The 26,660-nt window shown below is 35.6% G+C and overlaps 1 protein-coding gene and 1 long non-coding RNA gene across 2 annotated transcripts in view; one reads left to right on the top strand and one right to left on the bottom strand.

Moving 5' to 3' along the window:
- LOC121740277 (muscarinic acetylcholine receptor M1-like) overlaps positions 1-26,660 on the top strand; it is a 371,436-nt gene that overhangs the window by 268,689 nt on the left and 76,087 nt on the right. The window lies entirely within an intron of this gene.
- LOC121740313 lies at positions 18,912-21,664 on the bottom strand. Its single transcript, XR_006037631.1, has 3 exons — positions 21,653-21,664; positions 20,898-20,902; positions 18,912-19,014 (listed from the first exon to the last, which is right to left on the bottom strand). It is a non-coding gene; the product is annotated as an uncharacterized LOC121740313 (long non-coding RNA).

Here is a 26,660-nt window from a genome sequence, read left to right as displayed (position 1 = left end):
AATAAACTTAGATGAAACATTTCGTCAAACGTGTATAGTACGTTTGTATAGTATATGCCAGTATTATAATACTCTGTGGTATGTGTGTTTGTTGCAGCTTATCTATGGAACGGTTGAACCGATTTTAATAAGGCTTGCACTAGAAGGATGGTTATGTTATGAGGAATACGTAATGCTATATTTTTTTCTGTTGCTTAAAATACAATATTGTAAGTTCATGAGTTGTTGTCAAGTAAACGATACTTGAGGATTCACAAAAACGTTGACCTTGCTTTTTGTTTTCATTGATAATAATCCAAAATACTATTGATATAAGATATTAATATTATTGAGTAAAGACTCAAGACATACAAAGATTAATACTTCCTACAAACGTGATTAATCTCAGAATAATTATGTTCATATTTTTCCTTTTTGTTGCTATCTAAACCTACGTAAGGGTAAGACCACAGCAGCGTTCTGTGAGTCGTGATTCGTGACGCGTGAGTGCGTTCGGCCAGTCCACAATCCACATCTCCACGTCACGACGCGACGTCGTCAACGTGAAACGTGGTGGAACGGTGCGGTAACGTGGCACGGTACGTTGACGTGACGTGTAAATTTACGTCAACGGAACGTAAAAATGTACGTCTTTTTTCTTCTTTCTCCGTTTTTAACAATAGGAAAAGCAGAATACTTATTGTGCGGTCCACATTTAGATCAGCGGGGCTAAAATGGTCACATTTAGCAATTCCTCCCAATCAATTCAGCAAATGAATTGTCAAAACTGTCAAACTGACAAATGTCAAATCAAAACAAAAATACAGAAATGAATTGCAAGCAGAGTTGCATTTTGCGATTTTAGAAAAATGAATCATATTATGATTCATATCATGATTCTTCAAAGCGACCATTTTAGCCCCGCAGTTACTGATATATTAAGTACTGTAGTGAGGAATGTAGTAGTTCAAGGCATGGCGACGTACATTGTTGCTATTATATCGTGACGTGCATTTAACGTTACGTTAACGTAAATTTGCATTGCATAATATTATGTGGTCAGGCTCCAAAAATTACAGATACTATTATGTAACTAATTAGCTGAAACGATATTCTATTTAAGTATAATAATTATTATTAATTAAGTTTTTGTCTTGTTTTTGCGATTAGTGTGTATTGTGCTTTTAAAATATAATATTATTATATGTGTAAAAAAAAGACTACAAAATATTGTAGATTACGGCTAACAAACAAATAACCAACTTATAAAAATAAAACAAAAATATGTTTCTTGATGATACAATAAAATTAGTTCATAGCGTAGATTTCGGTATTTAATAAAGACGCTAGACACCTGAGTCCTGACAAAGGTTCTTTATAATATTATGAGGGCATCGACTGCGCCTAGGTCACATACCAGGGGGCAATGCATCTCCAGTCTGAATCTTGAACTACGAGGTCGTAACTCGTAAGTATTGAAACCTCGTACGAAATCTGCGAATACGTAATATTATATTACAAAGTACAAACAGACGTGGGAGAGCCATGCTTCGGCACGAATGGGCCGGCTCGACCGGAGAAATACCACGTTCTCACAGAAAACCGGCGTGAAACAGCGCTAGCGCTGTGTTTTGCCGAGTGAGTGAGTTTACCGGAGGCCCAATCCCCTACCCTATTCCCTTCCCTACCCTCCCCTATTCCCTTCCCATCCCTACCCTCCCCTATTACCCTATTCCCTCTTAAGAGGCCGGCAACGCACCTGCAGCTCTTCTGATGCTGCGAGTGTCCATGGGCGACGGAAGTTGCTTTCCATCAGGTGACCCGGTGACCCGTTTGCTCGTTTGCCCCCTTATTTCATTAAAAAAAAAAGACGATTGAACTTGGTTTGGGTCGGACAACGAATTAAATAATTGGTTTTAATTTTAATAATAATTATTCAGGGGGCAAATCAGATTTTTTTATAAGCTAGGTGTTTATAAAGAATAAAAAAACCGGCCAAGTGCGAGTCGGACTCGCGCACCGAGGGTTCCGTACAAACCTGCAAGGTTTACAAAGTTCGTTCATTACGACAATCGAGTCATAACTATGGTATTTTATTGCAATCTCTACGCGTTTATGAGGAAATGGGTAGTAAGTTTAAAATTATTAAAAAAATATATATTATGTGATGTAACTAAAAATTTATGGTTTTCGTAATTTTTCCTTTATCTATGCTATAAGACGTTGCTTCGTACCAAATTTCAAGATTCTGAGTTCAGGGGAAGCACCCTGTAGGTTTTGATTCCCTTGCAAGTGTCGAAAATTTGCGGCATAAACGGCTGTATCTTTTGATTGCGTTGGCTTAGAAGTTTGATTTTTTCACAGCTTCAAGGGACAGTAGACCTGAGTAATTGATATAAATTTCAGCTTCATACCTCCACGCGTTCCTGAGAAAAAGGGTCTTGACAGACGGACGGACGGACAGACGGACAACAAAGTGATCCTATAAGGGTTCCGTTTTTTCCTTTTGAGGTACGGAACCCTAAAAATTAATAATTTTTAGTTGTATTGCAAACAAATGGCAAACAATCGTTATTTTTATAGATGAAAGTACTAGATAATATACTTAGTAGGGACGTCAACATGATCCAGGGGGGGGCAGCTACAACCCCTGCCCCCTCGGTACGCCCATGGTGGTAGTGTAGTAGTGGCGCTTGGCATAGAGTACGAGAGGGAGTAATGTCCCTTCTATCGCTTAGCGAAAATATAATATGGCTGCTTTGCTGTTTGCATTCCCTTCTGCCGGCACTCCCAGAATGCAACCATTTTTTAGGGTTCTGTACCCTACGATTAAAAACAATACCATACAATACAAATATACAATACGCTTCCGGGATTTCGCAGATTTTTTATCTAAGTACCTATATTACTTACTTATATTACTGTAGAGTAATATAAGTAAGTAATATATGGATACTTACAATACTATGTAATTACATAGCATTTGAAAATTTTAATCTTATAATTAGAATGTAAAAAGAATAAGATTTCTGAAAATAGTTTCATTATTAGCATAATGCAATTTGTTTTGTATAAGTTTTTTAGCAACCTGCAGTCGTCTGTAATATTTGTAATAATTACGGCGAGACTTAAATTTTAAATTATAAGTGCAACACAATTATTAGATATACCAATATGTTTTTATTTATAATTTATAGTTATTACTTATTAGTCTAATAAAAAACAGATGTGAAACTTATCTTATGGTGCACGAAGGTTCCACTTATCTCTGTAAATAATACATAATGTGGTTTGTATTATAGTCCCAAACATAACTATTACTGTAACTTTAACTATACCTAACTAAAACGCGAAATGTCTAATCTTTGGTTAAAGTCAATAATGGACGCCATATTTAACGATAACCATTATAGACCTCCACAAGGCTTGGTGTGGACGTGGCGAAAAAATGAACCAACGCTGTCATCATACAAAAACGCCATTTTTGACAGTTCTCCTTTACCAGCAGCGTCCCCGCCCATGTTCATTTAAAGGCTTGTAGAACCAGCAAAGGTCAACGTTAAGGTTAAAGTTAAGTTACCCTTAACTATAACCATAACTTTGACCATCACTGTAACAGTGACCACGCCTCTGGTGCAAGTTGCAACTTGCAACCCACCCTTACACTACAGCGACAGTTGAAGTACAGTGTGCTCCTCTTCCACGGCGGATGGCACATTTTAAGCTATTTTTTTACGTTTTTTTATGTTTACTTGTAAGTATATTTTTAGACTATGATTTGAACCGAAATAATACTAATGCATTCTTGAGTCTTCGTTAGAATCATATTCCGAACATAAGAATATAAATACAATAATTTTAAAATAGCGAGGGCAGAAAAAAAATTACCAAATCAGAAAAAAATAGCGGCCTCACCCATAACCTCTTAATCAATATTCGTCGTTAGTTTAGTTAATTATTCGCTTACTCAAATTCATACCCGCGCTCAAGTTATTAATATAACAGTAATGTCATCATCAGTCGCAAAGTTATTTTTATTCGCTCGTTTTAAAATCCCCTTTTTTACCCTTTGGTAACTTTAGAAAACGTATGTATATCTACAAAGTTTAAGCAGAATTTGGATTAAAATTAACATTAACAGAATATTTTGCTGTGTTGAATTTTGCTATTATTGCTATCTCTTTATTACTGCAAGCGCTGGAAATAAGAATACAACTTTTAATGAGTTTGTTATGCGTAATTTTATAGTGGCGCTAGTTACTACCACACTATAAATAATATACAGTAGATCAAGCACACGCACAAATAAGTGTGATTTCAGAGTTACATCTCACAGGTAAGCAAAACAATGCTACTCATGTAACACTTCCGTTATGGCCGGTTTACAAGTATTGAGTAGTTAGGTAGTAACTAAATCCTAATTGTCGTCTAGTTAAGCACTTACTCTTAATTTTGTGTTTACATGCAATTAACAACTTAAAATTAAGTTAAAATTTGGTTTACTACTTATCAACTTAATACGTGTAAACCAGCCATTAAAGTAGGTAGTATGACTACTTGTACTATTATCTATTCTGTGGTCACGACTGTGTTGAGCGAGTTTGATTTCTGGTTTTCTTACTTTTATTATTAACAGCCAACAGGGATGTTTTTAACGTCACATCCACCACTTTTTAAGTTTGTGACATAATAATATGATAGCGACACGAAAGAACTTATTGCTACATAGATCCGCATGATGGCAGGTAGGTAGGAAAATGTCGTTAAAATGTTTATGCACAGTTTTCGAAAACTGCAAACCAGAGACTTTCGCTGAGTGTCACTGCAATAGCAAGTAGCATCAAATGAAATCGAAAAAGAAGAAGCGGCATTTTTGTATGGGACCCGTACCCAATCTGCAGCACACATACAACTTAAGGTAAATGTTATATTTTAGTATATTGTTTCATATTTTGAAAAAATGTATGGGAAAACAATAAAACCTTAAAATCTAACCTTTCCTGGATTTTACCGTACATTGTTACTTTGGAAATATTGTTTATAATAAGCAATACTAGCAAATGGTGCAATAATACAGGATGTTTTATTTTTTCGTAAGAAATAAAAAAATATCCTTTATTATTGCACCATTCGAAGGTATTGCTAGTTATAAACAATTTATCCAGAGTGATAATTAACGAAAAAATCAGGCAAAGGTTCGACTTCAGCATTTTATTGTTTTCTCATACACTTCTTTGAAATATGAAGCAATTTATTGAAATACAATACTTTCCTTCAGTTTGCCATATAGGATTACTTTTGAGAAATTATTCCTTACTGGCAACACTACAAATTAATTCAGTATTACAGGCTGTTATTTTTTTTTCCTTTTCGGAAAAAATAAAACATCCTGTATTATTGCGCCATTCGCTAGTATTGCTAAAACACTAGCTGTTGCCCGCGACTTCGTCCGCGTGGACCTCAGTTTATAGCGCGCGATGTTCAAACAACAAAATTGGTGTCAAAAGCTTTTATAAAAAAAACCCTGGTACCCTTAAATCAAAACACCCAAAAACAGCTGTGCAGTGTGCACATAACTTATTTCATTTTTTTAAATTAAACTTTATTTATGCCAAATTTTAAAGTATATTTAGCCCCCCAATTACACAACTTCACCCATAAACTATTTATCATTGATAGGTTTAAGGTTACGTCACTCATCACTGCATAGATAAAGTACAAAGTTATAATTTAATAAAGTAAATAAAGAAATGACAATCGAAAAAACCGAAAATCGGACGTAAGATGATACCACCTCTTATAGAAAGACTTTTGCGCAAACGTCAGCGCGATGTAGGAGACGGCACGGCGCCATCTATTATGTATTTTTAGAAGTAACTTAATTTGAACAAATTTACGGATTTTTACCCCCTTACGACCCTTTTTTCCAGTTAAAAAGTAGCCTATGTCCTTTCTCAGGCTTTAGACTATCTGTGTACATACATAAGGCAGTATACATAAGGCATTACAAAATTTCATTACAATCGGTTCGGTAGTTTTGGCGTGAAAGCGAGACAGACAGACAGACAGAGATACTTTCGCATTTATAATATTAGTATAGATTTCTCCAAAGTGATTATATACGATAAAATCCAGGAAAGGTTAGATTTTTAAGGTTTTATTGTTTTCTCATACATTTCTTTGAATTATGAAAGAATATACTAAAATATAACAGTTTCCTTAAGTTTGTCATATACGACACTATAAATTGATGCAATAATATAGGGTGTTTTTTTTTGTGATTTTTTCTTACCCTTTATTCTTATTAACTTTTTTCTCCCATGGTTTAAAGATTTTTCGTCATACAATAAAATGTTCAACTTTTCAAGACCTTTCATTTGGTATATGTCTCAACGTGCTACATTGGTGGGTACGAAATGCCCCTTCTTCTTTCGTTGAGTTACTATACTGTCTGAAATTTATTTGTGTTGCTACTGTCCTTTCGAAGTTACTTTTGCTCTTGCAGCATCTTTAATCCACCGACATACGGTTCACTATCATAGGAACGGTTAAAATAGCTATGTGCTATAGCAGGGGTTCCCAAACTTTTCTTGGTCAGGGACAACTTTTATATTTTTCTCGTTAACAGCAACCACCGATAGGAAATTACAAAAAAAAGAAAACGTTGGCATTTTCGTAATTAATGTGATTTCTGAGCTTGCATTTTCACGAGGCCCGAGGTCGGCCATACTGGAATTAAATTTGAAATGAGTTGCGCATCATATTTTGGCTTCTGCGGACCATTGAAAGTCCAGGGACCACTGGTTGGGAACCAGTGTTCTATAGTCTGTAATCTGTATACAATTGGTACAGTTCCATATGCCTCGGGCGAGTCGCCGTTTACGATCGCAGCAAGTAAACAAGCCTCGCATTAAAGAACAAAGAAAAATCTAGTCTTGACTTGGGATAATTTCATATCAACATGTTTAAAAAATTATTAAGTTTTGAATACATAAAGGTATCATTTTACACCTACGACTGTTAATAATATTTTTCTTTATGACTTCAAAACTCGTAAGTAGCAAGACGTAAGAGAAGGCCGATTGTCATAGTAATTTAAAAGATTCCAGTAAGATTCCAGTATATATATATACAAGAATTGCTCGTTTATAGATATAAGATAATTGGAATCTCGGAATTGGCTCCAACGATTTTCATGAAATTTAGTATATAGGGGGTTTCGGGGGCGATAAATCGTTCTAGCTAGGAATCATTTTCAGAAAATGTCTTTTTATTCGTGTTTTATCGATAATCGATAAACTGAAAAATATGACTCTTCCTGACATCTATTGGCGAATAATAATACTATTTTGTTAGCAACTAATCCTATATCTTTAAACCTATATATATATATATATATATAAGGAGAAATTACGGGATTATAAAATGGATGGACGTAGCCTCCCCCGAAATGGGGGGCTATACCCCCCGAACACGGGGGATTCGGGGATATAGCCCCCCGTCAAAACAAAAACAAACACAATCCAGAAAGTCCAAAAGTTGGTTAGGTTAGGTTAGAACTTAGACCACAACACAGAGGGAGCCGAGCGAGCGCAGCGAGCGTGCTGCGGCAGCAGCCGGCGACGGTCGTCAAATAAAAGGGGGGCTCGGGAGGCACAGCCCCCCGCCAAAACAAAAACAAACCAGTTGGCTAAGCGTCGTCTAGCTGTACTGTTGAACGTTGTAGTCAACAAGTCGGCCAAACGACGTATAGCCGTGTGATTGAATGGCGTTGTTCAGTCAAAGGGCTAGCTGTTTGATTGAACGGCTATTTAGACCAGTCGGCTGCGACATCTATATATACAAGAATTGCTCTTTTAAAGATATAAGATAACATTTTAGAACTAGTCTCATTTTCGCACTCAAAGACATATTTTAATGATTAATTAATTTTAATCTATCCCAAAAAATGTTTGTCATAATCTTAATTAAAAGATTAATCTCTATGAGTGCGGCCGTCAGTGTCAACCTATAATTTAATACGCAAAACTCAAAAGCCTCAATTTAGCGAGTTTACACACGCACCGCAGCGGCGCCGCTGCATACTCATCCTTGTATTTTTATGGTACACGGCGCCGCAATTTTTAACAAACAGTCATACGAGACTAGCAGACCTGTCGGACCCATGATCGCGCCTTAGCCCAATAGCGCACTAGCGGACAGGCAGAGGCGGCCAGGTCGCGGCGGCCATCGAAAGTATGGTGTGGCCACTGGCCGAGGTGCGGCCAGGAGCGCGTAAAGTGTAAACTATGGCGGTTTCATACTAAGGTATCTATCTCGATTGCCGCCGCGACCTGGCCGCTGCGGGCTAGTGCGCACCCGGCCAGTGCACGCGGTGCCGCGGCGGCGAAAAATGCTGCCGCAACGGCGCCGTGTGTAAACGGCCTAAGACCTCTAATAAGGACTATTCCCACGGCTTAGCGGCTCTTTCAGGATCATATATTATGATCCCTCAAGACAAAAACTTTATCACCAACGCTTAAGTGTCACCTGATCTCGTAAGGGCCTAATAAATTCTAAAGACCTAAGAGAACAGATCTTTAATAGCCGCTTAGGGACACTTAAAATTACCGTGCGGTTGTCGAAAACGCGCATAAGTCTCTGTAAAAGGAAGGTAAAAGGGTCTCGTTTTCAGGGTACGGCACCCTAAAAATTGCACCTAAAGGTACCGTTCCGATCAACGCGCAAGCGACCGCCCGCACCATCGACCGACAAAGATTAAAATAAAATGGTACTTTATGAACTAGGCTGAGGTTCATTTTCTACCGACATTGGTCTAGCGACCTATGACTCCGCTGCCATAGAGTGACTTATATAATACAGGGTGCAATTAAACCTTCCTGCCAAATTTTGATATATTGATCCTTATTAAAAATAAAAATACACGTACTATATACATACAATAACGTACGTCACTCAGTACTAAAATGTTGAGAAATAGCTTTTTAGTTATCCTAAAAAACACTACAATTAATGGACACGATGCGTCGGCCGCGCGTGACATGCCCCCGCGCGCGCACCTCATCCCGCGCATCTCATCCCGCGCACCTCACTCTCATTCCCCCGCGCCGCGAGTGACCGTTCTGCAACGATTTTAAATGGGAAATATGTCATTGAAAAAAAATAACACCCAATTTTTTTGGTTAATTGGACTCTTCTAATGATACCTTAGCCCTGGAAAAAATTTGGCAGGAAAGTTTAATTGCACCCTGTATAGGGTAACCGCTGCTTAGTGCTTTGTAGTGGCGTCCGCGTAGACAGCGTAGAGCAAAATGAAACCAATAGCGTCATTAAATGGAATTTTATTTGAATTTTGGACCGTCGTCGCAGTCGCTTGCGGCAAGCACAATAGACATCAAGGATCAGACCTTAAGGTCATCCCTTGAGCAAACGACCTTGACCATACATTTGCCGCGTTGGCGAGATCGCACAAAAATCCAATTTTTTTACTTATCTTAGTTCAAAATTGACCTAGGTAAAAAAATTCAAACGGCAAAAGTTCATGAAATTGTTGATCTATTGGCGTGTGTTTAAAATAAACGTAATTTGTAAATACTGAATGTATGCTTGAATTTAAATAATTTGGTAATACTTTGGAAGCTGATATCATAAGTATAATAAACAAAAATAGGAAATTAATAACGGAGAAAGAGATGTTCATATGCTGAAGATTATTGCTGTATTTTTATTATAATTTTGTAGCTTTCAAATTATGAGTTAATTATAAGACTCTAAAAACGGTAAATTACGGCATCTCCGTAGGGGGAGCGTCTTAACGTAGGTGTTACGTAATTTACACTGGCGATAACCACTGTGACATTTATTTGAAACACTTTAATTCGCGTATATTTTACACCGCTGATTGTAAACACCGTAACTACTGAAATTTATGATGTGAGCGATAAAACCCTTGCTATTGATAAAACGTACATAAATTCAAAAGAAAACACTTATCTCTGTGAAAATGCAAGTATTATTCTAAAAAGTTATGTGCGATCGTAAAAAAAATGTAATAAATCTTCACATTTTTAGGGTTACCCAAAGGGTAAAAACGGGACCCTGAGACTTTGATGTCTGTCCGTCTGTCTGTCTGTCTCCAGGCTGTAACTCGAAAACCGCTATAACTAGACTTCTAAATTTTTTACGGATTATGTATTTCTAGTGCCGCTATAGCAAGAAATACTAAAAACAAAATAAATATTTAGGGGGGGCTCCCATACACCAAATGTTATTTTTTTTGGCTTTTTGGCTCGTAGTCCATAATGGCAACATAATAGGCACTTGAAATTTTCACAAAATCCTCAATTATATGTGTACTTTAATATTAAATAATAAAATTAAAATAAAATAAATAATTAAGGGGGGCTGCCATACAAAAATACTTTTTTTTTCATTATTTTCGCTCTATAACCGTACGTTCGTTCGCGAGTCCTATTTGCACCTGGCGATTTTTTCTAAAATGCTCTATCTAATTTCCTACACGTGTGACGGTAACGTTTTCAAGTAAATATACCTTAAACTTTCTAATGAAGTATAGCCAAAAGATATATATTATAATATTATGAAGTACAGTAATATACTCACAAAGATAATATTATATCTATATTTAAATATTATATCTATTTAACGCACTGCCAATTATAAGTGTCAGGCTGCTTGCGATGATATAAGTGATCTCCCATACATTTTTGATTCCTTGATATCGAATAACCTGGACACCTTATTGAATACAAGGTGTCCAAGTGGATCATAATAATCACTTTACGTCACTTTATATTACACAACAGCTCACAACAGGTTGTCACAATATTTTTTTACATTACTTTTTATTCTCGGCTTCTTCTGTGAGTGTTGTTTAACTATGAAGTTATGACTGTCTTTAGTACGAAGCTCTACCAGCTCTAGGGTTATAGGATTTGTATATTATCCATTATCCACCCTAATTTTTTCTAATAAAAATGGTACGAAGTTTCGATACAACAAACTCTTCCGCTTTTTAATATTAGTATAGATTATGTAAAACGAAAAGGGCAACGTGATACTAATTCGGGCGTTCACTTTTACAGTCGTTGGTTTAATTGGGCCTAAGGCTCTTCCTAACGTTGTGAAAAAACTGATAATGGTGTTTGCCACCATGATTGCAAAGCAGTATGCACAATCGAAGTCGAACATGGAAAATTAGAGAAAAATATGCCTCTCTTAAGAGGATACAACAGCGGCTAGAGAAATGAAAAAAAAGTACGTGTAATATCTATAGCTGTCTCCCTTACCTCAAGCGTATACCGCAGAACGCGATAGAGACAACTGCAGAAAATCCAGAAAATCAACGATTCGTTGTCCCCTGATTCCTTCTCCAAAACTTAACCGATTTAAGTACTTTTTTCATTAAAGATTAAAAAAAGGCTTGAGCTGTGTTCCTATGTTTTGCTTTTTTTGTATAATCTAGCCAAATCTGTTTTCTGGACGTTTGAACACAGTGGAAAATCTGGCCATTTTTTTGGGTTTTTGAACGTTCATATCTTATTTAATAATTAAATTATGAAAAAAAAGAAAACATAGGGACATTGTATTAGTGGCCGTAGATATTCAGGAAAAAAATTATAACTCTACTAGCATTATCCAGGGAGGAAACAGGGGACAACGTTTGTATGGAAAAAAGGGCGGTGTGGAATCCTCTTAAGGTTCGTAGTCGGCAGTCGCCCATATTTGTCTATCGTGGGCAAACGTGGAAAGCTCGTGTTACCTATGTGGTTTGCAGATAATATTAAAAATCGGACAAGTGCGAGTTGGACTCGGACACGAAGGGTTTCGTACTTTGCTTTAGCTCCATGGTTCCGTACCACAATAGAGCAAAAATAGGCTGAAAATTGCGTTTTTATATGGTAGCCGCCGTTAATTATTTAATTTATTTAAATTTTATTATTAATTATTAAAGTACAAACACAACTGAGTATTTCGTGAATATTTCAAGTGCCTATGTGTTGCCGTTATTGATATTGATATCGAGCAAAAAATAGCTAAAAATCATGTTTGTTGTGTGCGATAAAATTTAATTTGTTTATTTTTAGAATTTGTTGTTATAGCAGCAACAGATATACACAATCTGTGAAAATTTCAGAAGTCTAGGTATGGCGGTTCTTGAGTTACAGCTAGGAGACACACAGATAGACAGACAGACGGACAGATGGACAGACATCGAAGTCTTAGTAATAGGGTCCCGTCCCAACCAGCAAAGTAATCCTGGAATGCGATTTTATAATGCTATTTGGACTTATATAGCTCCGATGATGGTTTTGGTATTTGCTACTGCACTTTTATCAGCATAAATGATTGGCGTTTTTAATTCAGTACGTTTCATCCTATAATTTGAGCTTATATCGGTATATAGGATTATATTTCGTGGCCACTACTATATGAAGACTCCTATAATAGCTAGGAACAAAACTGAATACACTCAGGAGTAATTAATCTAGTAACTCATACTTATATCCGCCTATAGGATAACATCTTAATAACATTTAAATCCTAAGACTCCTTGAGGAGCATCTACCAGGAATATATACATTGAGGCGCAATCGCTCTTGGTATTTATACTTATAACCTCATATAAGCTAATATTTTATGGCTATTATAAGTAAATTAAAGTTAAAGTACTGAAAAACATTTATATTTCTTGTCTGATTTTACATTAGTTTAGAAGTGATTTTATATTATATTTTTATAATATTATATATTTACTTAATTATAATAACATCACTTAGATTATAACAGCACGCAGAAGTATAAAATGTTCTCTATGTAGATTTATCGCATGCCGTTATAAACTTAGATACACTTATATTATATATATAAATATCAACACAGTTTGTTTTTATCTGGGCAATGTGGAAACCTAATTGGTAACAATATGGCAAATCTTCGGTTTTAACACTTGCCAATATAGAACCAATATTACTTATAATGGCCCTAAGTCGCACTTGGCAATGCTCATCGAGAAAATGGCGACTGTCCATGATATTTTCATAACAAAATATTAAACATTAAAATGTAAAGAAGTAAATTACACGAGGCGCTTTAAAATTTTAATTAAAACCATGATGTAATTTTCAGAAAATTCACAATCCCCTTCGAAAATAGAACATATTAACAACAAAAAGCTATTGATTTTCTATTATATTATATTTCTGATTACAATGGTTGACATTTAATAATATAAAATTAAAATAAAAAGTTAAGTTTTGACAATTCCTGCGGGGCTAAAATGGTCACATTTAGCAATGGGCATTGTCCAAAAAAAATCACATATACTTTTTATATTTTTTTTTCGTTAAAATAGGGTAATTTAGAAATATAAATTAAATAATTTTGAAATTCATTGGCTAGTTGCCATTCGTGCTTCGGCACGAATGGGCCGGCTCGACCGGATAAATACCACGTTCTCACAGAAAACCTGCGTGAAACAGCGCTTGCGCTGTGTTTCGCCGAGTAAGTGAGTTTACCGGAGGCCCAATCCCCTAACCCCTACCCTGTTCCCTTCCCTACCCTCAACTGTTCCCTTCCCTTCCCTTCCCTACCCTCCCCAATTACCCTATTCCCTCTTAAAAGGCCGGCAACGCACTTGCAGCTCTTCTGATGCTGCGAGTGTCTATGGGCGACGGAAGTTGCTTTCCATCAGGTGACCCGTTTGCTCGTTTGCCCCCTTATTTCATTAAAAAAAAAAAAGTTTTTTCTCAATAAATTTTTAAAGTTTCGCTCTGACGTTATCATCGGCGGCCAATTGACATCTGCAGTATGTTTTAAATTTCCTTTCAATCTTATTTATAATGGCTGGTTCGTCTGCAAGTTCTCATTATGTGAAAGCTGATACGAGAAGCTTACCAAAAGTTCAAAACGTAATGTTGGTCGAATTTATTGCTAATTTAACGCCATTGAAGGTCAAACAAAGGTTAAACATATTTATTCAAAAATATAAGTAACTAATGGGTATTTTTTTCGTTTATATACAGAAAAACGATCACTGACCTTATTCCTCGAAATGTTTTTGTAATGAGCAAAATTAAAAAAAAATAGACATTCCTCATTCCTCTCAATCAATTCAGCAAATGAATTGTCAAAACCGTCAAAACTGTCGTATTTGTATGATTTCAGCGTTAGTTCCTATGGTTCCTATTTTCGACACGTTCATTTAAAGACTTGTCGAGTTGTAGACATGAATTGCAAGCAGACTTGCATTTTGCGATTTTTAAAAAATGAATCATATTATGATTCTTAGTGTGATTCTCCAAAGCGACCATTTTAGCCCCGCTGGACTCACAGAACACAATTCGACTGTTCTCATAATGTGAGCTTATAGAAGCATTGCGAGGATTGTATTCATCTCACTTTTTCCTATAATTTACTCATATTGGCTTTTGCAGGATTAATTGCACTCACGTAATTCTATTATAGGAGAAATATAGGCGTAAATATAGGCGACACGAAGTTCACCGGGACAGCTAGTTTTACTTATAAAGTGGGCCCTTTTCCGGACTTATATGTGGATAAAAGTCTCTTATAGTCCTATGGAATTTACTCCTTGAGATAGTATAAAAACCACTTTTTGCTGGTTGGGGCTTTTACCATTTGTGTACGGAACCCTAAAAAATGTTGTAAGTACATTATTTTATGTTTTTTCAAACTATTATTTTAATTCATTTGCCACAGTATTATGTTATAATTTTAAATACTTATAATATTTAATGATGAGATGCCTCGTTAATTTTGTTTCTTTATTATTTTAGATTTAAACGTTATTTTAATGTCTTAAAATAACGTAAATGCAAAAATACCTATAATAATAAGTAATAATACGCAAATCCAGCGTGAAGAGGGGTCTACGACACTCGATGGCAATCAAAGATAGAAAAAAATTGTGGGATAAGAGACTTAGCTTTAACATGGGTTTAAAATTCTCATTACGATAAACCTTCCACGACAAAGTGGGACTTGTATCCCGTGGTAATGGGATACTAATGCACAGATAAAACTCAAGACAAACGTGTGCTTGCCGACTGCACGTAAACTCTAAAATCTCATTCCTCTCATTAAAGCAGCTGTCTGACCAGCGACACCGACTAGGTGGAAAACAAAATAGGTACTTATTAATATTAAAGGCAGATAAAGTCAGCATTAGTATAATTTGACACTGCATCGCAGGCTGCTGGCGAACCTGGTTTTTGCCGTGTTTTTGCACGAAACATTAAAAAGCACTTTGCACGTCGTCGCCTCGAAAACTCGTGGCCGCTCACAGATTTACAGAGCCGAAGGTGGTTTTACAGCTTTTTGCGGTTTTAAGCTGGATTTTGAGCGTTATTTCCTGTCACGACAATTTTGAATCCACCATACGACGCTATTATAATCTCGACGATGTTTTGACTTAAAGCCGTCCCCAGAGTAAATGACTTGACCATACATTTGCCGCGTTGCCGAGATCGCATGAAAATAAAAGTATTTTGTAAATACTAAGGAGATGCTGAATGTATGCTTGAATTTTAATAAAATGGTTTTACTTTGGAAGCTGATATCATGAGTATAATAAACAACAATAGAAAATTTAAAACGTGGAAAGAATGTTGATATACTGAAGATTATTGCTGTATTTTTATTATAACTTTGTAGCTTTCAAATTATGAGTTTATAAGGCTCTAAATACGGTAAATTATGGAATCTCCGTAGGGGAAGGGCCTTAAGTTTTCCTGTAGTTTTATTTTCTAACTCTTAGGCATCAGACTCTGTGAACATAATTCGATTTACAAAAATACAAAACAAGGGTCAAGGGATTCGCTGAGGGCCCCGACCGGCGAACATCAAACGAAAATTAGGAAAATATATTTCGTTTGCAACAAAGACAGATTAATTATTACCGTGAAAACGGCGTGCGGCCTAATTTGTTATGGTATGGAACAATATATTATGTACGTGAACGTTTTTTAATTCTATTTAATTTAGGTTTACGGACGGAACCCTAAAAATAAAACAAAATTAATATATAAGGGCCCCCCTTAAATATTAATTTTGTTTAATACACAACAAACGTGATTTTTTGGCCTATAACGGTACGGACTACGGAACCCTTCGCGCGCGAGTAAGACTCGCACTTGGCCGATTTTTTTATGATTATAATTTTTATTCTTTAAAGTTACCCGTAAGTCGTAAGCGTAACCCATACACTTTCTGAATATCATATTATTCGTATTGTTCTTACCTTAGTTTTTACAATGTAATTTTTTCAAAGAATTATTTTCTAATTTGTTAATTAAACGAAAGGTGTACAAAATTCTTAACATAGAGTTAACTCTACGCACTGCAACTTTGTGAATTACAAAGGTGTTAAAAGTCACATATTTCGTTTTTCTTATACTTAAAAGTACTTATAAAAATAGTAAAATAATACCTATTTAGTTGTAAATTGTTTTAGTATGTAAATTCATAATAACCTGGATAAGTTTACATTAATAAGACTTACGTAACCATTGTTACGTAAGTCTTATTAATCCAAGTTACGGCTTTATACGAGTATGTTCTCAATACCGACATTTTCTTAACATATTATTTTAAGGACAAATGGAATAATTATGATTATGCAATCAAAGGACATTAAAATTATTATCATAATATTATCAAGAATAAATATATAAGGGACCTATCATACAGAGAGCGGTCACGCGTTCAAGCGTTCTGCGTTCTCATTCTGCGTTCGAGCCGCGGTCAGTCACACAGTAGGAATTCTGGCGCGGTCAAAACGCCCTCTGTGTGGCCCACACAGAGGGCGTTCTGACCGCGTGTGGGCGTGTGGGTATCTCTATATAGCGTAATACAACACAAAGAACGCATAACTGACCGCTTGAACGCTTGAGTCTTGACTCTTGACCGCGTGAGTCGTGACCTCTCTGTCTGATAGGTCCCTAAAGAGGCGCGACATTAATGTGATCCTTGGACTACAAAACTGAGAGTTTTAGCGTTATGATCACAGTTATGCATTTAAGGTAAATACTTAAAAATATTACGGCTGTAATTAATTCTGTTTATTATGCTAATTTATATTCAACCGTCCCTTTGCCGTATAAGGGCAACAAGTTGTAATACTAACATCAATATGTGAGTATATGGGCATCGAGACCGGGTTTTCCCGAAACCCGAAAACCCGGGAAAACCCGGGTTTTGGGGATCATGAAAAAACCCGGGTTTCAAAAATGGAACCCGGGTTTTTCGAGCTTTTCGGGTTTTTCGTTTTTTTGATAATTAATAAAGGCCAGACCTGATTTAAGGTATTTATAACAAACTAACGTACAAATTATTTATTTTTATAACATATTATTGTATAGGTTTAATTATTTATATTGGTCAATAATCAAACAAAATATAATATTTTAAAGTACTTAAAAGTTTCGTTGTAAGAGCATTAAAGACTAATTGTCATAAAAATATTTATTAAAATACATATTTTAAAATCCTACCAAAACTATTCAATGTAAAAAAAGCCAAGTCATTTCAAATAATCTATCCTTCGCAAAAAGTTTTCAAATTTCATAGAAGCCAAGTCTTGTTAAACTTATTTTATAGTTTTCAATCAACATTCAGTGATTGACCACAGTTTTGTTTATTATGTGATCAAAGGCTTAGAAAATAAAGTATGGACAGCTTCAAAGGGTTCTAACTTCTAAGTCTGCTGAAAGTATCGTAGACTTTTGATGATGGGCACTTGCCTATCATCAAAAGCCACTAGTTAGTGACAAAACGTTGAAACTTGTATGGACCGTTTTTCTGATAAAAAAAAACCCATCAACAAAGTCTTCGGGATATTTGTATTTTTTGATTAACTAAAAACTTGTCAGGAATTTTTGAAGACAGTGTATGGAACAATGATAGCTTATTTTTTGGTATTTAAAAAACATATTATTAAAACACTTTTCTGAATTTCTTTTCTTTCTTAAGCAATCATATTTTTGTATTGCAGTCTGGCAAAAACGGCAGATTGCTTTTCATTGCTTGAGAGACTGATGTTGGTAGCACATAAAAGGATGAATGGTGGCTTTCTTCAGCCAGCCGTGGATGTCTTACTCACTGCGAAATTAGTAAAACACGTGATTTTAGTGAATCGAGATGAAATATAACAAGCAGAGTTTTTACCAGCACCAGCGCCAGAGACAATTTCTTGTGTTACAGCATGCCAACCATGGGGTTGATGTTCCAAATTCATTAAAAGCAACCTTCCGCAATTGCCATAATATTATGGTCTGGTACACGTCTGATCAATATTTATATGGTAATCTGACATGAATTTTGTCTATTGTGACTAGAACTAATGTAGATGACAGAAAAGCTACCTTAAATTGCAAAGAACATTCGGCTTCATACCATAGCAAGGCAGACAAAAGGCAATTTCAAGTAAAAACTAGGCACAAACATTTAATTACAGATATAATGTATGCCAACATCAATTAGGACTAAATAATTATTAATAACTTGACAATCAGCAATAAAAATGTAAAAGATTAAATAAAGATTTGTTGGCATACGTTTTATATTTAAGGTTATCCTTCCATTTACTGTCTTCAAATATTATTGATAGATTTTTATATATTTCATAAAATACAAAATTGTAATACTTAATCTTGGCCCGAAAATCTTAATCCCTAGCTTTGATAAGATCCAATATAATACAATAAAATAGGAGATGTAAATTGTCGCTTCTATAAAAGTATGGTACGGCCATGCCCGTTCACTCGAGACTTGGTTAGGCACTGCTGTGACCGCACACTATGGTATTTAATTACTATTTTACTGGAAAGGTGTTGGCAATCGCTGAAAATCATATTTAAAGTATTTTCGCATCGTTAATCGTTAAATTTTAAGAAAACCCGAAAAAACCCGAAAAACCCGGGTACCCGGGTTTTCATTTTAAAAAACCCGAAAACCCGGGTTTTGAAATTTGGGTCCGGGTTTCGATGCCCTAGACTGAGTATAGTCAATCCTTCACATATTTTTGTCGTCCATCCTCTCATTAGCTAATATATTATATATGGCTTAAAAACTTTAGTCGTTCATTTATTTTCAAATGAAAACATGAAAATGCCAAAACAAATGCAAACCAAACCTCTAAAACAAAATTATTTTCAATTAAATTTTAGAGAAGTTCAATTGGAACGGTTTCAACGAATGCAATAACTTGTAGGAATTATGGTCCAAAGAATGCAAACAGTAAAATACCTACGTAGCCGGCAAATGGAATCCAAAATTTAAAGCATTCTCTATTTTGTGCTACGGCAGGATACAAATTCTTAAAGCAAAGTTATTAGAGTTCTATAAATCATGCTATTTGTCACAGTTGATTAAGAGATTAAACATGACTGGTGTAAGCTCCATATAATAATATGGATGGACCTTACGATAAATAACGGAGTACTTGATTCGCTCAAAGTGACTTTTTTATGAAATAAGCATAAGTACTTACTTAATTTTACAAAATTGATTTTGAATAATGTACAACTTAATTGTCCCATCCCAGGATGGAGATTGGACAGACAGTACAAAATATATTATCGAACTTCGATGTTATCATTAACAGTTCCGAAGGTTCTAGACTCCAGCAGTTGGACAATATACGTAGGCGGTAGGCTCTATTAAACCTTTGCCCGAGAGTACCTCCTTCCTATCCTTCATTTAAACTTTGTTACGTAACGGTCTCGGCTTTTGTTACAGTACATAGGTACATTAATTAGTTGGAAATTAGTTTTATTTGGAGACGAAATCAGCGCTGATTACACAGAGACACAGGATAAATTTAAACAGTCAAAGTTTGACTTTAGGCGTTCAAAGTCAAACCAAAAACCTTCACAGAGTGGTTAGAGGTAAAATTATGACCGGTTTACATTATTCTAATCTAATCAAATCTAGCGCTAAAAGATGTAAACGGGCACTGGAAGGGACTAGAATGCAATTCAGTCCATTGCACATCCAGACAGACAGACTGACAGACAGGCGGACAGACATCGAAGTATCGAAGTCTCAGTAATAGGGTCCCGTTTTTATGCTTTGGGTACAGAACCCTAAAAACAGTCGTGGTACCTAGTTAGGTAGGGTACATTACAATCAAAAGCTGTAGGTATAATTGGGTAGGGTAACCATTCCTCTATGTCTATGATATAATGTTTTGTCTTTTTTTGATACGTTGTAGGAGTAGCTTATCGGTGAAGGGCAATAGATTGCATTATGTTATATCTATATTCTATACTAATCTTAATATATATATTTCTTGTGTGCGTGTGTATGTGACTGAACTCCTCCTAAACGACTGGACCAATTTTGATGAAATTTTTTGTGTGTGTTCGTGGAGATTCGAGAATGGTTTAGATTTACAGTTTGGTCTACTGGAAAATGTTTTTTCAATTAATTTCTTATTTATAAGGAGTTGTTGATTTTGGAATGTTTTACATTAGATCCGGCGGACGGCGCTATCATCGCATTCAATATTATTCTATTTCAATTTTAGTTTGTCCTGACAGATGGTGCTACGATTAATTTGAAAAAAATTTTGTTATTCAATTCATGTGCTGATTAAAATATTAAATAAATAACACATAGGCTACAATTTTAACCGACTTTCAAAATGGGGGAGGTGTTATGTTCGTTTTCTTATATTCAACGATTACTCCGCCTTTTGTTAACCGATTTTCAAAATTTTTATTTTGGTATATAGGGTATCATCCCAATTTGGTATTATATTCAGAAAAGTGGTGATCTGATGAAGGATCCATAAGTAATCGAGGGAACTCCTCAAAACTTATAGGGAAACATATGGTGACTTCGGTTTCGTGAGAAGTATTCTAAGCATATGCTACACTAACTAACAAGTAAGATTTTGCACCGAGATATACCTGGTATACCGTGGTTCGGAAGGTGCTGAGAGAATTCCTGATTCTTTATAGATACAAGTTTGGGAGTTTCGGCGTTGTTTTAAGAACAGAAAGCATATGCTACTATGCAAATTACATTCTTCATCATCATCATCATCATCATCACTACCATATTATACCATTTCATAGTCTTTTAGATCGAGACTCGAGTTTGTCAAGCGATAATTAAAAAAAATCTATATCTACCTAATATTATAAACCTGAAGAGTATGTTTGCTTGAACGCGTCAATCTCAGAAACTACAGGTCCGATTTATAAACTTATCTCAGTGTTAGATAGATCATTTATCGAGTAAGACTCATCATTTATCGAGAAGGTTATATTATATTATTACTCTAAGACTATTACGACAGAAGAAACTCAGGAAAATGTGGGAAAAACGGGGGAAATATTTTTTATGGGAAAATGTACCTACGGATTCTGTAAAATTCTAATTTACGCGGGCGAAGCCGCGCGGGACATCTAGTTATTATTATAAAGCGGAAGAGTTTGTTTGTTTAAATGCGCTAATCTCAGGAACTACTGGTCCGATTTGAAAAATTATTTCAGTGTTAGATATCCCATTTATCGAGGAAGGCTATAGGCTATATTTTATTACGCTAAGACTAATAGAAGCGAAGAAATAGAGGAACATGTGGAAAAAACGGGGGAAATTATTTGAAAGGGCTTATCTCACGAACTACATACTACTACGCATTTTTATGTTATTTGGCACAGATAAGAAGTATGTACCTTGACCATCTAAAGGATCATAGGCAATTTTTTGTGTACGTATACTACACATAATGTCTGTCTAGTTAACGCGGGCGAAGCCGCGCGGAACGTCTAGTGTCTAGTAATATTATAATCAAAAACTTCTATTTAAACTTGATTATAATAACGACTTTTGACATATTTTGACGCACATTAAATGTGCGTCAAAATATGTCAAAAGTATACACGTACTCGGTAGTCGGTACTCGGTACCACTAAACAGCACTGTGTAATGTCAAATTTTGACATTACACAGACTTAATATATACTGTCGTATTATAGGTTTATGTGTTTAGTAGTACCGAATACCGAGTACGTGTATACGTCGCGATAGATAAAATAATCTTGAAGAGCATAATATCCATACTTAATATTATAAAATATAAATGCGAAAGTATGTCTGTATGTCTGTCTGTCCGTATGTCTGTCTGTTACCTCTTCACGCCCAAACTGCTGAACCGACTTTACTGAAACTTGGTACAATAGCTCCCACACCGGTTTCGGTGACGGTGGCCGGTTTCATTGAAACCAGGCCAGCTATGCAGAAGTAATTTTATAGTGTCCAAGTGTGTGCGCAGTACACAAGAGCACTCTCTATTCCTTTACTCTCATAACCCAGTGGGACGGAAGACCGACACGACCGGCGAGAGATCAGGCCGACCGACCGACTTTTTACATGCCCATCCGACGCATGGATCATCTTACTCGTCAGACAATCAGGTGATCAGCCTGCATTGTCCTAACCAATCTTGGAAATAACATTTTTCCAACGCGGGAATCGAACCCACGACCTCCGAGTCGAGAGCCGCGCTCTATACCACTAGACCACGGAAACTTGGTATGGATATACTTTGAGTCCCGGGAAAGGACATAGGATACTTTTTATCCCGGAAAAATGTACGGTTCCTGCGTGATCGACGAATTTTGGCGCAACGGAGTTGCGGGCGTCAACTAGGTTTGTATAATGTATAGGTAATATGCTTGCAAAAAATCACAATTTTTAATAACAAACCTCTATCGCATTCGCAAGAGAAAAATGTAACTTGTATGATAAAACGCCTAATGAAGCAGTGTTGTCTAGTAGAAGCGTCGCATCTCGTTATATTGCTTGTAGAACATGACTGGGAATTTTATGCGTCTGATTCCATTTATGCTATATCAAAGAGAGCGCAATGTACGTAGTACTTAGTGGTACTTGATGCTTTCTACACCGTTCCTATTTCCCCTCGTCTGGTAAACCTAATAAAATAATAATGACAACAGTCTCTGGTTTTATTGATAATAGTTGAATCGAATAATTAAAATGTTTTTATTTTAGTAAGTATTTATAGTTTATAGTATTGTATGTATTCTAATATTATAGTTTGTTATTATTATTAGTATAATGTAGTTTTTTTTTTTGTTGAACATAGTATTATGTAAGTATACTTAATAATAATTTTGTATTACTTACATTATACATAGTTATAATTTATATTATTAATTTGTGTTTTTGCACGCCCTATCTTTTGTTTGTGATCAAATTTCTCTTCTTAGGGCTGCTGGAAGAAATTTCTTTAGAGATAAGCAGTACCTTTTGTGTCGTTTTTCTTCATATGTATAATTTGTTAAGTAAATGTTTTTGTGTGCAATAAACTGTTAAATAAATAAATAAATAAAATGTTTAAAACATAAAAGTGTGGTTCTGTTGCTATGGCGTTCGTATCTTACTTGAAACTAAAATTAAATACTTGCTCTTCCATAATATAAATATAAAACTTGTTGTAAGCATCATTGAAGTTAAAACTTTTTAGTGGCGGCTTCTAGCGGCGCGCGGCGTTATGCACTTTTTTTGAATGGTTGAAGATTATTAAACTCGCATTTGGACACGTAAACTGATAGAAAATTCGTAACACGGAAGTAGAGAATAGAGTAGAGAAATGATCTCTCTCTTTTCGTTCTTACTTTTACTGACACAGTGTTTTATTGCGAGTATCAAATACCACTAGTATGTAGTTACCTACTGGTAGGTACAGTCTGTACCTATGACTCACATTACATGCAAAATTCTAATGTATTTATCGGGGTCGCATCTGCAGACGATACAAGTCAAATGACTTCTTAAGCGTTTGAGATTACATACATTGGAATACTTGAATAATATATAAGTCTTTATTTAAATATTCTGAATATGAAATCTTAGAATGATCCTAAATAAGACGGCAAAATATAATATTTCGGAGCGGAGACTAACCACAGCCACTCTGCAGCTTGCTGTTTAATTAAGAATGTTTATTTTGATAAAGCTTTGTACAGCGTTTACTTACTTCTATACATATAATAAAACTGTAGAAATGACAATTCTGTACATTAAAGATATCCAAAAAATATTAAGCGGGGGCTGTTACTACATCGCTATAGAAGCCAAAACTGTGGTTAGTTTTTTGTCTGTCTGTCTGTCTGTATGTTTGTTCCAGCATCACACGAAAATTACTGATCCGATTTGAATGCGGTTTTCGCAGATATATTTGTCTTCTTCCAACTTAACATCTGGTGTACAAAAAAATTTCCCCCCCACCTCTCTAAGGGGTCAAAAGAGGGGGTAAGATTTTGTACCAAACTTTTTTCTTTAACACGAAAACTACTGATCCGATTTGAATACGATTTTCGCAGACATATTTATCTTCTTCCAACTTAACATCTGGTGTATAAATTTTTCCCCCCTCACCCGTCTAAGGGGACCAAAGAGGGGGTCAAATTTTGTATCAAACTTTTTTCTTCAATGGACTAACTTCATATTATTAACTGTATTTTCCAATTTAACATCTGGTGTATAAAATTTTTCCCCCACCCCTTTAAGGGGGCCGAAGAGGGGGTCAGATATTGTATCAAACTTTTTTTTTAACATGAAAACTACTGATCCGATTTGAATATGGTTTTCGCAGATATATTTGTCTTCTTCCAACTTCATATATGGTGTATAAAATTTTTCCCCCGCCCCCCCAAACTTAGTTTGTTCCTAAGGAATAAGAATTAAAACTCAACCTCAACCCTAAATTTCCGTTATTATACTAAAATACACAAAACAACAAATATCAAACACAGCTATCCATACTAATATTATAAATGCGAAAGTGTATTTGTTTGTTTGTCCTTTCTTCGCAGCCTAACGAAGCAACTAATTGACTTGATTTTTGGCATCGACTTAGTTAAAAGGATAGAGAGTAACATAGGCTACTTTTGGTCTTGGAAAAACATCATGTTTCTAAAGGAGATTTGCAAGAATATTCGTATTGTACACGATTTTCGAATTTCACGCGAGCGAAGCCGCGGGCAAAAGCTAGTATTTAATATAATAACAGCGACGATATCTATTATAATTTATAAGTAAGTACAAACAGTATTTAGAGTAACATCAAATATAAATATTAAACATGCTTAAAACCTACTGGTCTTTCCATATATTTTTCTTATTGTCTCTATATTTTAACCCCAGACGAAAACAGAGAGGTGTTTAAAATTAATTTACGTGTGTGCTCAGTGTTCTTAGTGTCTCCTATTTCCTAACGGGTAAACCGATTTTGTTCCATTTTTTCAAAGCTGTGTAAATGTAGGTAATATAAACACAATGCTATAAGTAAGAACAGTAAATTCTTAACCTTTGAGATAAGCGGTCAAAGTTTTAATTCTGTCTTAATAATCCTCTCTTGTTAGGTTAAGATAAGGCCGGATTTTTCCGTAATGTTTTCTGTACTGACATTAGCCATTACCCATTAGGTAACGATTATGTGGTGGCACCACTAACTTCTTAATAGTTTTTAACATTAATACTTATCAAAGTTTTATGCCCGGTTTCTGAGGCTCTTTTTTTAACCAATCAGCATCTCTGTTGAATAGATAAACTCCTCTCACAACACTTTAGTGACCATTCATTAATTGATGTAGGAAGTTTCTTTAAATCATCCTAGATGACGCCCGCAATTCCTAATTCGGTTAACGCCTCCGTGGTCCAGTGGTTCAGAGCTTGGCTCTTGACTCGGAGGTCGTGGGTTCGATTCCCGCGTTGGAACATGTTATTTCCAAGTTTGGTTAGGATAATGCAGGCTGATCACCTGATTGTCTGACAAGTAAGATGATCCATGCGTCGGATGGGCATGTAAAAAGTCGGTCCTGCGCCTGATCTCTCGCAAGTCGTGTCGGTCTGCCGTCCCACTGGGTTATGAGATTAAAGGAATAGAGAGTGCTCTTGTGTACTGCGCACACACTTGGGCACTATAAAATTACTCCTGCGTAGCTGGCCTGGTTTCAATGAAACCGGCCACCGTCACCGAAACCGGTGTGGGAGCTATTATTATTATTATTATTATTATCGCGTGGGTACCGAACATTTTTCCGGGATAGAAAGTATCCTAGGTGTCTTTTTTTCGGGGCTTAAAGTATCTCAGCAAAATCGGTTCAGTGGTTTGGACGTTAAGAGGCGACAGACAGACAGATACACTTTGGTTTTTTAATAGTATAGATAAGACATATTTTAAGACATAATCCGGTCGACGGTCTTGTAACAAAAGTGTCCATTTCTAGCTCCTCTGAATTTCACGTCGGGTTTGTGGAAGTTATTAGCTCTGTTTTAATGAGCGCCGCTCTGTTACTGTAGATAAAAAATTTCAGTCTTTAGTTTTCGTGCTTCTCTTGCCTCTTCTTTCTTTAATCTGCTCTCCTTTTTTTACTGCCAAAAAACTAAAGCAATAGATTGTTAGATCAGAACAAGGTCTAATATAATTAGACACCATGTCTATTTTTAGGTAACTACAGTAGTTCTAAGTTGTTGGTTTGTAAACAGAATTATATTTCCAGGGAATAGCGATGATATTTGCAGTAGAACAAACTACAAAATAAATTAAGTATGTATTGCAAAACTAAAAGAGGAGATCCATGTCATTTTATATTAGGTTTTCA

The sequence above is a fragment of the Aricia agestis genome, chromosome 1 (assembly GCF_905147365.1).
Source record: "Aricia agestis chromosome 1, ilAriAges1.1, whole genome shotgun sequence".
In the NCBI taxonomy this organism is placed as follows: domain Eukaryota; kingdom Metazoa; phylum Arthropoda; class Insecta; order Lepidoptera; family Lycaenidae; genus Aricia; species Aricia agestis.
This window is presented reverse-complemented; position numbering and strand designations above follow the sequence as displayed.